The following is a 17,074-nucleotide window of genomic DNA, read 5'->3' as shown; positions in this document are numbered from 1 at the left end:
ATCGCGAGCCAATTCGTCATAGAATTTATCCCAGAGAGCCTTCGTATCTGCTGGCATGGAATACAGCAGAATCGTAGCGAAGAGTTGACGAAGCTGGTACGGCATCTGAAAGAGCGAGGCTTCTTCCAGACAGGCAACCCATTCGCGATCGCTCTCAAGGTAGCCTGCTCGCATGGCTGCTTCCAGCGGTTTGTTTTATTTTATTCGTAACGCACCAACCATATGCGCTCCACCATCCACCATGCCTTGCATCGCAAAGACACAGCTCCGGTGTGTGTCAGCGTGTGCGCCATCCACAGTGACATTGGTCTACAATTGCACCGTTCCGATCGCACACAGGTTGGCCCCTGCATCCTCCGTCTGTATGTACACACACAGATCCGCTATGGGGCCAGCTGTTTTTTTATTTCGAAAATGTTATTTGTCGGTGTTATGCGGTCCATGGAGACGTGATCAACGTCAATACATCTAAATGGTAATAAGCCGGATGAAGCGAAAAGTAACCATTGTACCCATCAAACAGTGAGCTCGGTTGCCCCATGGGGGTATTGAGCCATGGGCGAAAGTCCCGAAACTGTAGGGGGCGCTACGCAACTGGCCGTGGTCCCGGCAGGTGAAGCTGGCAGCTCAGTCCGCGAAGACTCACTGTATAGCGACCCCTGCCTACTCGTAAGGTAAAGTTGTTTGGGGACTCCACTAATCGCAGCACGTAGCACCCATTTTTTACATAAATATACGTAATATTAGCGTAACTACCATTCGCACACTTGCATACACACCACACTCACATAGCGCAGGGTCTGCGCCCACAGTGCACTGCACCACTGCGGCGCAGACCTTGGCAGACCTATGCTATCACACAGCGCTTACCTTCTGTGTGCTTCTGCATGTTTGGAAACTGACGACTGACTGACTGACGCGTGCTGCCGCCACAAAGCACGCAGGCCACTTTGAGGCAATTAAATGTAAGGGATAATTAATTAGTCCAATGAGATTGAAGGCGACACCGACAGAATTTCTCGAGCGCTGGTTTGATATGTAGGGCGGGGAACTGTGCAGGGCCACTTTGCACACACTTGTTTCGGCCCAATTAAAGATTAAACACAGTGGTTTCAAGGTAATGGGTGCAATATTGATGGAGCTGCGTACGAAAGAATGGTCAGTTTTGTCCACTGGGCCGTCGAACCGAACCCCACCAATAATGAACAGATTTTATTGAAAGTTCTGGAATTGAAAATGTATGTGGTAATCTGATTAGTGGAGGGTTCTCGGTTGCAGCCGCGGACGTTCTTCGTTGGGGAGATATCGCCACCAGAACGCAGTGTTCGGCGGGTGCAACAGCAACACTGTACCTACAGTAGATTTTGCGTTGCGACCATCACTATGAATATGGTGTTGCGTGAAAGTAGGTGCAATTGTTGACCGAAGAGACGCTGTTGTGCGGCAGGTTTATTTATTTATATTTGTCGAATGAAAGTGAGCTGTGGCTTTTTGCCGGCTGTTTTATAAATTTTTATCGACGAATCAGAGCTAGCTGTTTGGGCGGGTCCGTAAATAGTTTAACGTCCAGATACGCACGCAGACGACCAAACCAGCGTAGTTGTTTAGGATACTGATGATACTATGTAGTTTATACTTTAGTTGTTTACGTGGTGGTTTTAGTTACTGCAGCTACATACTATTAACACTCCTTCCCTTTATTAATGCTACCCCTATCCCCTCCCTTTGATGCTGCTAATTCTGCATAATGCACGGGCATAAGTAGTACTAATCACATACCTCTCTTGATATGCAAAATCATTTGTCAAGGCGCTCTTCCCCCTCCAACCCAGCTTAAATATACGCTGCCAAGCCTGGTGGTGTTCATTCAGACGCTGTCTTTCTGACTTGTTCTTCGCCTGAGGACGGCTGCTTGCGTTATGGCCGAAATGTCGTGAGAATTATTTTATTATGTTTTATTTTTATTATTTTATTATTTCCATTATACGTGGCTTAACCGAAAGAACCAAGAAGATGAATCCCTGAAGTCACGAAAGCTTTAAATAGAAATTTGGTGGAACATGTTTTTTGTCGTTTATTGTGAAATTTCCGTCACAGTTACTATGATCACTGTTACATTGCTTATGGCTTTATTTTGGTGATTTCAAAAATATTTTTGGTTTAGCCATGTTTGTTGTAGTACGGAGTTAGAATGATGGCTTTAATCTAAGTTGTCTTGTGGTTGTTGTTGTTGTTTGACTGGCATCCCAATGGGATTTTTGCACAGCGTTGGTGTACGGTGCTTTTTTCTGGAAGACTTTGCAGTTTTTCCATGGATTTTTCTGTTTGCGCATATTCACTTTGAGATGTTTTCTAGTTCATGTTTTTTTTTTTATGTGTTGCAGTTGCACCCGATTCAAGAGCCGAATGGCTCACAGGGCTATACCAAATACATGAAAATGAAACTGTTAAGGCTATATGGGGGATCTTTCTGTTTGTGTTAGGTGCTCGCTAACAGCACTTGCCCCTACAGTCTGTCCAGGCTATATGGGGGGTCTTTGTGTTAGGTGCTCACTAACAGCACTTGCCACAACATTCTGTGCAGGCTATACGGGGGATCTTTCTGTTTGTGTTAGGTGCTCGCTAACAGCACTTGCCCTGACATTCTGTCCAGTCTACACGGGGGATGTTTTTCTTTGTGTGTTAGGAGCAAGTTTGAGTGGCGTGTAGCCGTGGGAGTTGAACGGGAGCCTGCTGCTACTGACAGTCGTTGACTCCAGATCAGCAGACAAGACGTCTTTCATCCTCTTTGGTTCTTTCAGTAAAGTCACGTAGGTAGAAAAAATAAAATAATAAATCACGACGTTTCGATCGCAACACGAGCAGTCGTCCTCAGGCGAAAACATCCAGACATTGCCGCGGCAGAAGTCACGTGAGCTACGGCCTGTGACAAAGATGAGGTGACCCCCCCTCCCCCCACCGTGGCTCGCCCCGCTCAGCTGACCATTGTTTTAATGCGGTGGGCTCACGCTAAATTGATTTCTGTAAAACGAAGGTACTTTGAAAACCCACTGGCTATACTCTTTTATATAAGTGTTGTGTCCTTAACTAACCACATGGACACATCTGGTTGAGGCAACGCGTTTATACAGGTAGGAACAATGTTCCACACTGCCCACCAGGGATTTATTGTCTGTTTGTTTGTCTGTCTGTTTGTTTGTCGTGCATAAATAAATATATAACATAAACAGCTCTTTGATTGGTGGAGACCTACTTCCGGGTACGGGAGAGGGGAGGTGCCTAAGGGAGGAGGGTCAGGGGAGGGGCCTAAGGAAGGGGGGGCGGGGTCAGCGGAGGGGCCTGAGGGGGGGGGTCAGGGGAGGATGCCTAAGGATATGGGGGGGGGGGTGTTCAGGGGAGGGGCATAAGGGAAGGGGGGTCAGGGGAGGGGCCTAAGGGAGGGGGGGGGCGATAGTTAAGGGGGCTGTCTGCCTGGCTACCTAAAGTCAAGTTATCTTTTATACATACAGGTAGGAACAACAGGTTCCACACTACCCACCAGGGATTATTTGTCTGTCTGTCGTGCATCTTATTCGCTGCGTTAACTCTCCCATGCCACTCGAGGCCATCTTGGTGCCAGTCCTTTCCCACCCCACCACCTCTGTGCTCTCTCCCTCCCCCACCGATGCTGCTTCAAACAATGGCGAATAGGCTTCAACGTAAATATTAATATTCTTATATTAAGAGTCTTCAAGGCGGTACGTGACTCCACAGATATTTGCTTTATCACTAAAAACACCATGAGTATATTGATATTGATAAGCTTTTTTCTCGTATCTCTTGACGCAGAATAAGCTGCCTATGCACATATAATATCGTATTGTAAGTTAGAGTACTGGCGAAGCATACTCAGTGTTTTGTATCTCCTGCACTTTTATTATCGATTTGTACCGTTTGCTTATGGAATATTGTATTGACTCCTAAGTCATGGAATCTATAATCTTCTACTTTTTGAGTGCTTGATCAAACTGCTTGGCGCATGGCACGCATTTTTACAGACGCATGTTGCAATGTCATTGTTCTGATCATTATAGATACAATATAAACAATATAATAAACGTACACCACTTGGTCAAGCCACTGCTAGATGAAGGCCTAACCATGCCATGTCAGTCATTGAGCTTGTTTTGACCATATTTCACTCCGGTCATTGTGGGTGTAGTGAAGATTGATAATGTTTTTTTTTTATAGGCTTTTGTGCATGCAATTATCGTAAAACCCTTAAAAATTAAATGAAAATCCCTAACTGGGCATGTGTGCATGGTGGCAATGGCTGCCTGTGGCCATGTTTACGATTCAACTGGAGTTCCATCCCCCCACTCCCAGCACACTTTCCAGTTTTTAAATTAATTATGATTGATTTACAGTCATGATTTCATTATTTTTCTTTCATTTTGACCATCTTTATTTTAATTCATACAGTTATTTTTGGTTACTTTACTTTATCCTCAATGCAACATTGCAAATATGCAAGTAGAGTTCAAATTAGGCTTGGCCAAGACACGTCGTGGCTAAAAGGGATAATAGCAAGTGGACAGAACTTAGTATGGAATGTCAACCGATGGAGAAAACACGTGTGAGAAAATAACCACCACAGAGATGAAGCAATGAGATCATCTCATGCGCATGAGCTGGGTGGATCACAAGATCATGAGGGATGGTGACAATATCGGGGAAAATATCGGGGAACCTTTTCTCCCAGCAGTAGATTGAGCATGGCTGATGATGATGAACATTGGCATGTAATGTACATGCATTGTAAATAATCTAATCTCACGTGACTTGTTTATTTGTCAGGAGCATAATCAATTTCAGTTGATGAATTTATTGTACGTGCCTACTCAACGCTTTGGGTAGTTGCTACATTTGTGGGTAAGACACGAGGTTTCCATTTATTAATTTGAAAAACATAGGTTTGGCATTTCTTATTTATAAACTATTCTGACATGATACATACATCGTGAGTGTGAAAAAGGATAATTGACAGTATTTTATTATAATACAGCTATTATTGACAGTATTTGAATCTTTTACAGGGAGGAACAACAGGTTCCACACTGCCCACCGGGATTATTTGGCTGTCTGTCGTGCATATTTGTCTGTCGTGCACTCTGCGCAGTTCAGTGACTGTGACTGTCTTGGCATATTGCAGTTTGCTTGACTGCAAAAGTTTTCTGGCGCGATCGCCGACGTTCAGTGCAACCATCGGCGGTGTGGAGAAAGTGGGGATGTTCGCAACCATCGGCGACGTCTGGCCACAGTACGGCGGCGGGCGCACAATAAAGGACGAGATGCCCGAAGAGCGTGCTGCCCGACTGGAGCGCGCACGCGTCTCATTGGCTGCCCGACACGCGCGTCGCGAAGGCCGAGAAGCGACGCGTCAGCGTCGATACTGAGGACGCCATGCTAGCGTCTCTGGCCGAGACCGCTCTCGCTGAGCAGGACCCTAGTGAGGAGACCAGTCAGGTTCCTGGCGAAAGTCGGCAAAATTTCGCGAAGGATCCACGTCTGGCGCTGCTGTACTTCCACCTGTGCGCAAACCATCCCGACACCTTTGTCTTCAATGATGAGAGCCTTGCATGGGCCTAACGGACCCGCGGTCTGCGAGCGGATCCTACGAGCCATTGGCGGCGCGGTAGGCCACGACGACGCTGTTCACTGTCAGCGCAGTGCGGCTGCCAGCGACCCCGGCACGGGGCGCATCGCGGCGTGTGCGTCATGCAATGAATTTCTCTTTGAGGCCAATAAGACCATCGTCGACGCCGGCCCCGTCGACCAGCTTCCCGTTGTGTTCCGCCTCACCAATGAGCAAGTCGCCGAGCAGTGTACCCTGTCGGAGCATCTCGTTGAACTGCACGTCTCCGTGCTGCGCGTGAACGACGTCCGGTACCATCTCAATCCGAATCTCGTGCCCGACATCAACGTCGTACTGTGCTCGATCTGTGTGAAGGATCCGGCTGATCACGACTTCAGCCTCTACATCGGGCACGACTATGGTCGTTGGGGGTCGCTGCCCAAAGTGAACAGCACGACGCTCAACGCGATTTTACCCGCCAGAGCCTTCAATATTGACATCTTAATAAGGGCGAACCACTCACCGGGGAACGCCATTTGTTTCATGCAAGACGGTCCTGTCGAGGTGGCCAACGTGCTGCCCCGGGTTTCCCCGGTGCAACGCCCGCAGGTGACCTTTCTCGGGCCATGCGACGCCTGGCGGAAGGCGCAGGCTTGTTTCCGCGGCATGTACAACATCGACGTCACCGGAGCATACCAGTGGCTCGAGATCTGGACCAGGGTCAGGCATCCGCGATTCGACGGCATTACCATCGACAATTCCTCCGAAATGCGCCGATGCCTGGACGAGGAGGGTGCTGCCATCGAGAACGACGCCATCTGCAATGACGACGCTGACGTCGCTGCAATGAATGCGCACGTCGACGATGACGACGCCTTCCGCCCCATCACCGACGACACAATCGATGGCCTAAAGTCACCGATTACCAAGACCGAGATCGCCGCAGATTCGGCCTGGCTCACGGAATCCACGTGCCTGACGACAAGCAATCGCGATCGGGCCGTCATCAATGCTGCACGTGCTGTACACGTCGCCGTCGCCACGGGTCGACACGTTCTGCGGTGGCGTCGGCACCTGAAGCGCGACGTTCCTGTCTCGCTGCAGTCACTGCTCTACCAGGAGAAGGACAATCCCGAGCTGTTCGGGTACTTCGTCGCTGGCTGCCCTGCCCAGATCCTCGACAATGGCAACGACAACGTCGTCTACAATGTCGCGAATGGTATGCCCTGTACGCTGGTATCCGTCGCGTGGGACAATGCGGACGAACGCCGCGCCACCATCGCCGCCATACGTGCTCAAAGCGACAACGGCGACGACAGCGTCCGCCGTGTCATTGACGTGCCGATGCCGCCTGACCATATCATCGTCTCCGTGCATGGGGTCGATGTGGCCGCATGGCCGCGTCATCTCAACGTCACCCCGCGCGATGCTGATGGTGGTGTCGACGCGGTCCACATCCCGACGGGACTGATCCAACGCAAGCCGAAGACGATCTGGATCGGCAAGGTCACGGTCGCTTACGAGATGCACGCGGTCGACCTGTCCTTCGCAATCACCACATGGAAATGCCAGGGCGCGACGTTCGCGTACATCATCGCCCTGCTGGAGCCAAGTCGCGTCAGCCCGAATGTCATTCGAGTTGCTGTACGTGATGTTCAGCCGCGTGCGTCAGGCGTGTCGATTCCGTTGTTTTCCTTTGGCGCCCTCGTTCCGGAAGGCACACCTCAAGACGTTGCGGCCGAATAAACATTCGACGAAATGGCGAATAGACATTTGCAAAAACGGCATGTGGCAACCACGCGCGGGACCACAGGCTCGCAAGCCACTCGTCCCGCGTGGGAAACGGTCGCGGCCGGAGGAGCCAGCTCCGACGCCGTAAGAGTCTGCTGTGGCGGTGAAGCGGCGACCAAGCCTGCCTCCGCCCGGCGTCACTCCACGTTGTCCGCCCCCTGTCTCGGTCGAACACGTCGTCTTCGTTCCGGGGTACGGAAGGCTGTTCCCGAACGACTTCCGCTGCTTACAACCTGGCCAGTGGTTGAACGACACCATCATCAACCTGTTCGGGCAGTTCTACTGCCTGCCGCGAGCGGCATACGTCCACCTGTTCAACACGTTCCTGTACACAAAGTTCTTGGCGGGCCATCTCGACGACTTGAATTGCGTCTTCGATGGCGTGTCTTCCAGGCCGGTGTGGATCATACCGATCCACGAGCAGTCGCACTGGCAGATCTTGGTCATCGTCAACGCCACGTGCCCACCAAGGTCGACTGCCATGCTGGTAGACTCAATGGCTGCGTGGGGGCAGTCGCGCAATGCCAAGAGCATTGCGGCCTTCGCCAGCACGGTGGTGGCCCGGGTCGTGCGCGCCGAATCGGTGAGCACGCCAGTGGCGATCACCACCGTGGCAATCACCACGGTGCTTGTGCCGCAGCAACCGAACGGCTACGACTGCGGCGTCTACGCCCTGCTCAACATAATGCACCTGGTGCGCCATTACGACAGCATCATGGCCGTTCAAGGACCAGGTCAGGTGGATTGGCGCGCGTGGTACACGCAGGAGGCAGCGTCACAGCACAGGCGCGACCTGCTGCAGCAGCTGCATAAACTTAAAGACCTACAGCAATAAATCAAGAATCATCATCGGATGCAATAGTAACAGCTACAACCTCCAACACGACTACGGTATCCAACACGGATCGCACGAATGCGCTGTCCAACAAGTTCCTACCTGCCCACTCCGAAGGAACGGTGTTTTATTTACGGACCCGCCCAAACAGCTCGCTCTGATTCGATGAAAATAAAACAGCCGGCAAAAAGCCACAGCTCACTTTGATTCGATAAAAATAAATAATTAACACGCCCGAAAGAGAGCAATAGCATAGGTTTGGCAAGGTCTGCGCCGCAGTGCTGCAGTGCACTGTGGGCGCAGACCCTGCGCTGTGTGAGTGTGGTGTGTATGCAAGTGTGCCAATGGTAGTTACGCTAATATTACGAATATTTATGTAAAAAATGGGTGCTGCGTGCTGCGATTAGTGGAGTCCCCAAATAACTTTACCTTACGAGTAGGCAGGGGTCGCTATACAGTAAGTCTTAGCGGACTGAGCTGGCAGCTTCACCTGCCGGGACCACGGCCAGTTGCGTAGCGCCCCCTACAGTTTCGCCCATGGGTCAATACCCCCATGGGGCAACCCAGCTGACTGTTTGATGGGGACAATGGGTACTTTTCGGTTTATCCGGCTTATTACCATTATTATGTATTGACGTTGATCACGTCTCCATGGACGGCTTGCTGTCTACTTCGGTTGTGTAATTGAGATGTTGTGCATGCTGCTGCTGGTAAGGGCATGTGTTGCATAATATGCAGCATGTGTCCGCGTATCATGTTTGCCACTGATGCAGTTGGCGTTACTGTACATTTATGATGTTTTGGAGTGCCAATCCCATGCACTTTGAAATGTAATAAACTGTCAAAAAAGGTTGCAGCCCGGCCCCCGCCGCTGTCACTCTCTGGCCGTTGCACAAGCCATAACGGAATATGCGACATGCTAAAACAATGAGTACAGTGTGACACCACCCGGGTAACTCCCGGGATGAAAATGGGCATTGGAAAGTGATCGCTTTATTGAGATGATTATGGTACTACCACAGGGTATTGTGAACGGTTCAGGAGGAGGAGAGGTCTGGATTTGTAAGTCTCACAGTACCGGTAAGAAGCGCCGGGTGGGGGATGCCCTCCACTGGGGTACAAATTCTGTCATTATTAGTATACTATCATGCAATGTTTCTATCTGCAAGCTGTCATAACTCAAACGATCCCCGTTATTTTTCGATTGAGAAATGGAGTGACCCACACCTCTGATACCATATGTGAGGAACCCAAAAATCTGATGCATGCGTAAAACACCCACAATGGGAATACGTAAACGTAAACGTAAAAACACCAACAAAATACATTTTAATATAAGAAAAAAATAGATGGCCCCATAGCGGATCTGTCTGTGTGTGTACATACAGACGGAGGATGCAGGGGCCAACCTGTGTGCGATCGGAACGGTGCAATTGCTGACCAATGTCACTGTGGATGGCGCACACGCTCACGCACACCGGAGCTGTGTCTTTGCCATGCAAGGGCATGGTGGATGGTGGAGCGCATATGGATGGTGCGTTACGAATAAAATAAAACAATACAAACCGCTGGATCTGTAAGTGTGCCAGTGTGTGCTTATCGTGGATAGTGGTGCGTGCGGAAGTGAGGGTCATCTTTGGGTAAAACACTCTGAACGAGCAAGAACATAGCTGGCGGTCGCGCAGACACTTGGTAGCGAGCAGGGTAGAGGCACTGCGTGTATTATATATCTGTCGTGACAACATTTGTGCGTCAGTCGGGGGGACTTTATCTGCCAGTACCCATGCGCAACAGTACAGCGAGATATACTGTACAGTGCTTCAGATGTCACGGACTGAGAGGCAACGCGGTTTACATAGGCTTTCTGTCTAACGCGTCGCGTTTGTGTACGCAGGCTGCATTGATGGCAAGGTCGCTCTTCCGCCACTCCAGCCTGCACCGGCCATTCTACGCAAGTGGTACCAAGATGAAGAGTTTTGGAAGCAGATACGCATGTACAATCAAGTGTTTGAATTTACGTCGCTTGGTGCTTCTTTCAGCAATCGCCGCTTCGACCCAGTAGCAGAAGATCAAAGTGTCCAAGGGCAGAGAGGCGTGTATACATACCGTATCCAAGGAGCGATGGCCCATTTCTTGGGATCTTTGTTACCATATACGGATCAGGCCGGTCAGACAACGAAGCCCAAGTTTGCGCAGATTTACGTGTACGATCCAGATATGGAAGCACGAGTGGCTCGCCGACAGGGGATTTTTAGCGGCCTGAACAGAGTCGCGCTGTTGGACTTGGAGCACATGATGGAGGCGTGCAACCCGTTTGCGCGCGAGTTCCTTACGATGGGTCAGCGGATGAGAAGCATGATCGAAGCCGGCGACAACCCCGTCAACATCGTGTTTCGCCTGCGTGCCAACAACTATGTGGGACCTCGCATGCACAATCTCCCCACGGCCACGGAGGTTGCTGCTGTGTTGGTTGATGATGGCAATGCGGCGAACAACCGAGACTTGCTTCTCTTCCCACGGTCAGGTTGGGCTTTTGCGACTGTTCGAAACCCATTCGATCTACGATTCACTTCAATGTCCTCTCTTGCTCCCTCTCGGGGAACTGGGTTGGACGTACACGGATGAGTACACGAACGGCGCTACGTATCGGAACAAGACGCGAATGGCGCTTCGCGAACATGTTGCGTACCGACTCAACCAGAAGGAAAACGACCAGTCGGTTCTCCACCAAGGCCGGCGACTGTTCCAGCAGTGGGTGGTTGACCAACGTGCCAAGTGCGAACAGGAGAGTCTGCGCTGGGTCGCGGCAAACCAGAAGACACTTCGAGCGGATCTTTACAAGGGAGTTCTGGATGCGTACCTGTATGAGGGCGTGGTTGCATTAGGCGAAAACGAAGGCTTAGTGTCGGAATACGATCGTGACACAGGCATGTTAGTGCATCCAGAGCCAAGCCGCCGCCGTCACTTCCTTGATCAAGTCGGAAAGCGCGTCGTACTTCCAGCGTCGTTCACGGGTGGTGAGAGATACATGTACTCGCAGTATCAGGACTCCATGGCAATGGTGCGCGAGTTTGGCAAGCCGGATTTGTTCATGACTGTTACGTGCAACCCTCAATGGGATGAAATCACAAAGACGATAGACAGAAACGGACCACACCAAACTGCTCAAGATAGGCCAGATATTGTCGCACGTGTGTGGCAACAGAAGCTCAAAGCAGTGTTGAAGTATCTCGATGATGGGGTGTTTGGGCAGCAAATCGCGCGAATCTATGTGCTCGAGTTTCAGAAGCGTGGACTGCCGTACCGCTCACATACTCATTCTTCTCGCCCATGAAGACAAACCCAGGACTCGCCATGACTTTGACAAGTTTGTGTCCGCGGAACTTCCAGATGCCGTGAAGAACAGTGATCTGTACAACACAGTTTTGACCAGCATGATGCACGGGCCGTGTGGAGCCCTAAACCCCAGCTCTCTGTGTATGAAGGACGGCGAGTGCACCAAAGGTTTCCCGAAGGCACTGTCCGAGGTGACACAAACCAACCAGAATGGGTTTCCTGTCTACAGAAGACGCCTGCGAACGGACGGCGTGCTCAAGTTCAAGTTCAAGAAATATGACAATGCGACAGTCAATCAATGGGTTGTTGCGTACAATCCATTCTTCTCTCAGAAATACGATTGCCACATCAACGTTGAGGTGTGCTCGAGCATCACGGCGATCAAGTACCTGTACAAGTACGTCTACAAAGGCGCTGATATGACGGAAATCAGTGCGCGGGACAGTTGGAGATGACGTGAGGGAATCTGAACACCCTCGACGTGAGCCGAATGAGATCATCCGGTACGTAAAGGCACGCTACATTTCACCAGTAGAGGCTTGCCAGCGTTTACTCGAGTACCCAATTCAAGGCAAGACGCACACGGTTGTCACGCTCGGCATCCACCTTCCCAACAGCCAGTTCGTAACTTACGCTGGAACCGCTGATCCACAGCAAGTCTTGGATAATGCTCGCCATACGAAGCTCACGAGGTTCTTTGAATTTGCCAAAAGCAACGCCGAAGCGAAGGACATGTTGTACCAAGACATACCGACGCTGTTTCGCTGGGACAGCAAGGACAAGCAATGGATCAGATACAAAAACCAGCGACGCACCATTGGGAGGATGGTGCATTGCTCTCCGCGTGATCACGAGCGTTTCTACTTGCGTGTGCTGTTGTGCCACATACCTGGCCCGGAGTCTTTCAAAGACCTGCGCACCATTCGCGGTGAACTATGCCCGACGTTCAAGGAAGCAGCCATGCGAGCAGGCTACCTTGAGAGCGATCGCGAATGGGTTGCGTGTCTGGAAGAAGCCTCGCTCTTTCAGATGCCGCACCAGCTTCGTCAACTCTTCGCTACGATTCTGCTGTATTCCATGCCAGCAGATACGAAGGATCTCTGGGAGAAATTCTACGACAAATTGGCTCGTGATTACGAGTACCAGTACCGCGAGCGGACCAACAAATAACAAATGGTAAAGTTCAAGACCCTTCACAGCCTCTACGAGTTCATTACGGCAGGTGGTATGGCTCTGTCGGACTTTGACGACCTCCCGCAGCTTTCCGAGTACCCACACTTGGTCTTGGACTCGCTGCTTGAGAACAACCATATCCGCCGCGAATTGGACACGAAGGACTTCCCATTTCGACTTCGGCGCAAACAGTTCCCCATTGTCCCAGCCTTCGCGATGACCATCAACAAGGCGCAAGGGCAAACTGTTCACAACCTGGGATTATATCTACCAACGCCATGCTTCTCGCACGGCCAACTGTACGTGGCACCATCGCGAGTCACGGCAAGATCCAACATCAAGGCGCTTATTGAGGGACCTGACGACGAGGAGGAAGACGGAGTGTACACGAAGAATATCGTGTATCGCCAGATATTTCAATAAGTTGCATTCTATATTTGAATAAGTTGCATTCTTTAATATTGTCAATTGAGCGTCTCATAAAAATGCATATAACCTCACAAAAATAAACATAAAACATATTCTTAGGTTTTTTCGGTAAAGTCACGTAGGTAAAACATTAAAATTAATAAAAGTAAAATAAAATAAAAATCACGACGTTTCGGAGGCAACACAAGCTTCCGTCTTCAGGTGGAACCGTCACAGCCACGACAGCTGTATCAAGTAAATGAGAGATTGCAAGAGCTACCACTCCGTATATATAATGGTTGGAGAGGGGGGAAGGGCCAAGTTCAGCACACTTTTTATTCATATGGTAAGGTGAGGATTAAGAGGGTGAGCCTTTGTTATGGAGAGGTACGGTTTGTGACTAAGCCTGGCCTACATAACAATAGTGTGAAAAAAGAAACAACTAAACATGGTAAAACAAGCCTGGCTGTCTATCAATAACCTGTAATAGTTGTCTGTCAAATAAGATTGGCCAAATAAGTGTAGTTAAATCTTTTTTGCATGGTTAATCACATCTTTCCAATGATTACTCGGTTTGTAACCATCATCATGGTTGAAATTATGTCTGTGTTTGTATATTTGTATGGCTTCGTGTACAAACTTTTGATGGTAGCCAGGAGGTTTGCCGAGAACCTTGGTCTCGGAAAAGACAATTTCATGAGAGCCCACAGAGTTGTAGCAATGATCGGCATCGGCCGAAGAATCAGTTCTGCCGTGTTTCAGATCTGACTTGTGCTCGCGGACACGATCAGAAACATGACGTTTCGTTTCTCCAATGTATCAATCACCACAAATGCAACTCAATTTGTAGACTCCAGGATACTGTAAGTCAGGAACGACATCCTTCAGAGATGAAATCAGATCACGGATTTTATGCACTGTACTGAATCGGACTTGGATCTTATGTTTGTCTTATTTGACAGACAACTATTACAGGTTATTGATAGACAGCCAGGCTTGTTTTACCATGTTTAGTTGTTTCTTTTTTCACACTATTGTTATGTAGGCCAGGCTTAGTCACAAACCGTACCTCTCCATAACAAAGGCTCACCCTCTTAATCCTCACCTTACCATATGAATAAAAAGTGTGCTGAACTTGGCCCTTCCCCCCTCTCCAACCATTATATATACGGAGTGGTAGCTCTTGCAATCTCTCATTTACTTGATACAGCTGTCGTGGCTGTGACGGTTCCACCTGAAGACGGAAGCTTGTGTTGCCTCCGAAACGTCGTGATTTTTATTTTATTTTACTTTTATTAATTTTAATGTTTTACCTACGTGACTTTACCAAAAAAACCTAAGAATATGAATCCTTGCAGTCACGAAAGCTTCAAATCTAAAAACATAAAACAATCACCAAAACATGTCTATTGTGTCCAGCCACTTTCAACTCCCCACCAACCAAGCATATACACACCGCCCGCGAAGCGGGCGGCGACTGCTAGTAAATGAATTATTAGAACAAAGTGAATGCTTGGGAGCTTATTGGCTCTCGCTCCTGGTTAGAGATCTACCCAACCCACAGGTCCATAAAGACTGGCCGCTCTTACCCTGCAAGTTGAACCTAGGAATTGAGTGTTCAACTTATTTCTTGTCATTAAAGGTCTGTGACAAAAGGTGCATCTATTGGAGCAACATCGTCTCAAGCTTACACATCTCCCGGGTCTCCATTTGACTTTGTATTGTCTCGGAGGAAGTCCACCCACACCTCCACTTCCACAAACTGCTGGGAGTTGCCTCGCTCTGCCGCGCAGTCAGAAGTCTCCTCCTGCTTCACGTTGCCTCCATCGATGTGAAGGTCCGATTTTGGAGTTGTATCTTTATCTTCACATTTTACCTTCACTTCTTCACTCTTCACAATCACTTCTTCACTCTTCACCATCACTTCTTCACATTTCACCTCGATACCTTTAAAAGTGTCCAAGCTGGGATTTTCTTCTGGTTCTTGTTTGATGAGGGATGGGCTCATTGCGGCACTTTGACTTTCACAAGCTGATTTCAGACTCCACTCCTTGTGGATCTTCTGATGCTTGTGTGTTCTCTGGTGTCTTTGAAGATTTGGTGAAAGTGCAAACGACTTCCCGCACAGAGTGCAGCTGAAGGGTTTCTCTCCCGTGTGTGTTCTCTGGTGTGGTACAAGATTAGCTGAATGTGAAAACGCCTTCCCACACACACTGCACTTGAAGGGTTTCTCTCCCGTGTGTGTTGTCTGGTGTTTGTTAAGAGCAGATGACTGTGCAAACGCCTTCCCACACACACTGCACCTGAAGGGTTTCTCTCCCGTGTGTATTCTCTGGTGTGCTACAAGATTAGTTGACTGTGAAAATGCCTTCCCACACACACTGCACTTGAAGGGTTTCTCTCCCGTGTGTGTTCTCTGGTGTGCTACAAGAGTAGCTAACTGTGAAAATGCCTTCCCACACACACTGCACTTGAAGGGTTTCTCTCCCGTGTGTGTTCTCTGGTGTTTTACAAGAGTAGATGACTGTGCAAACGTTTTCCCACACACACTGCACTTGACGGGTTTCTCTGCTGTGTGAGTTCTCTGGTGCTGTGTCAAATGTTCAGTACGATCTGTGCTGTTGGCACGCAGGTCGCATTGTTGCCTTTTTGCACCGAGCCGCGCCGAGTGCCTTTGCTCCATCAGACCAATTCTGCAGAGGAAGCGACAGCTGCAGACAGAAAAATATATCCACAACATCTACACATCAGTATCAATGCATATATACAGTCACACGTGACTTACACGTCTATACTTATGCATATATTCATGATATAGTGAAAAAGTGTCCCAAATTTATCACACGGGCTGTTATCGCACACAATGAGAGGGCAAATGGTTATAAACATGCCTGGAAGCCCTAGTATCTTCAAAATGAATGTTAACCCAAAACTCCGAGCACACAATTTCGGCTGTCTGGCTACAAAAGGAATATTTATGAAAGCTAAATTCAGCTGACATAGCAAAGGATGTTGAAAATAATACTATTTGTGTTATGCACAAATGCATAAATTAATGTTCAATCGCAACTAAGAGGTGTGAAGCCAGGCACAGATGTCCTTGAATGCTGGGATGAAGTTCCGACTTCAGCTGCACATGTGCTGTGATAACTTCCTGACTCCAATCTTAAAAAGACTTCCAGAGGAAAACAAAAATAAACTACCGTTTTGATATAACCTCCGTGCTCAATAGAATTAATAGACTTTACTGCAAATACAAACTTGAAACTGTCACACACTCAGGGGCGGAGCCAGTATTTTAAGGTCGGGAGGGGGGCAAACCCTCCAGCAATGAAAAATGATAGGAGTTAATAATAGGAGTTTTCCCCTTTTTTCTGGCAACAAAACTGAAACCTTATGAGGATTCATGTCTGTGTCGTGTTTTCTCCGGAGACACTTTGTTAGGGGCACGTCTTTATTATACACACGCGCCCTAACTACTAAACATCAACTCCTCGTACAGTTTATCTCGAGTACTTACACTCGGTATATTATACGCCTCCTACGTAACATGCCTGCCCCGGCTGCGCTCCAGGTGCTATGGCTATAATATCCTATGGGAGACCCAGGGTCCACCACTGGCCTCACAGAGCTTTGGCCCTTAAAAATACGGCGAAGCTAGGGGTCCAGGGTCCTATTCTAGCAGGTCTTATTGCTTCAACTGGTCATCTTCAACTGCCAGGACCTCTCCAGAGGTCCACCTTATATACGTTTCTCAGCCGAGGTGCGGACCTCCGTGAGAGACGTGGGTGACCCCAGAGTCCCTCACCGAGGTCTGCATGTCTGCCGGTTGCAGGCCAGTACGTCCGTAGCCCCCTGGGCCGTTGGGAGTGTTTGCGAGGGATCGTAGGACCCCTCACAACCCCCAACCGCTTCTG

General features: G+C 49.2%; 1 protein-coding gene and 1 pseudogene across 1 annotated transcript in view; one reads left to right on the top strand and one right to left on the bottom strand.

The window, feature by feature from the left end:
- LOC133361338 (zinc finger protein 208-like) overlaps positions 1 to 17,074 on the top strand; it is a gene marked incomplete at both ends in the record, with an annotated part of 534,864 nt that overhangs the window by 416,243 nt on the left and 101,547 nt on the right. The window lies entirely within an intron of this gene.
- LOC133361253 (zinc finger protein 91-like) overlaps positions 13,614 to 17,074 on the bottom strand; it is a 34,657-nt pseudogene continuing 31,196 nt past the window's right edge.

The sequence above is a fragment of the Lethenteron reissneri genome, chromosome 72 (genome assembly GCF_015708825.2).
Source record: "Lethenteron reissneri isolate LAM-NWPU_2019-01 chromosome 72, ASM1570882v1, whole genome shotgun sequence".
In the NCBI taxonomy this organism is placed as follows: domain Eukaryota; kingdom Metazoa; phylum Chordata; class Hyperoartia; order Petromyzontiformes; family Petromyzontidae; genus Lethenteron; species Lethenteron reissneri.
The sequence above is the reverse complement of the archived record's forward strand: the minus strand, read 5'-3'. Positions and strand labels throughout refer to the sequence as shown.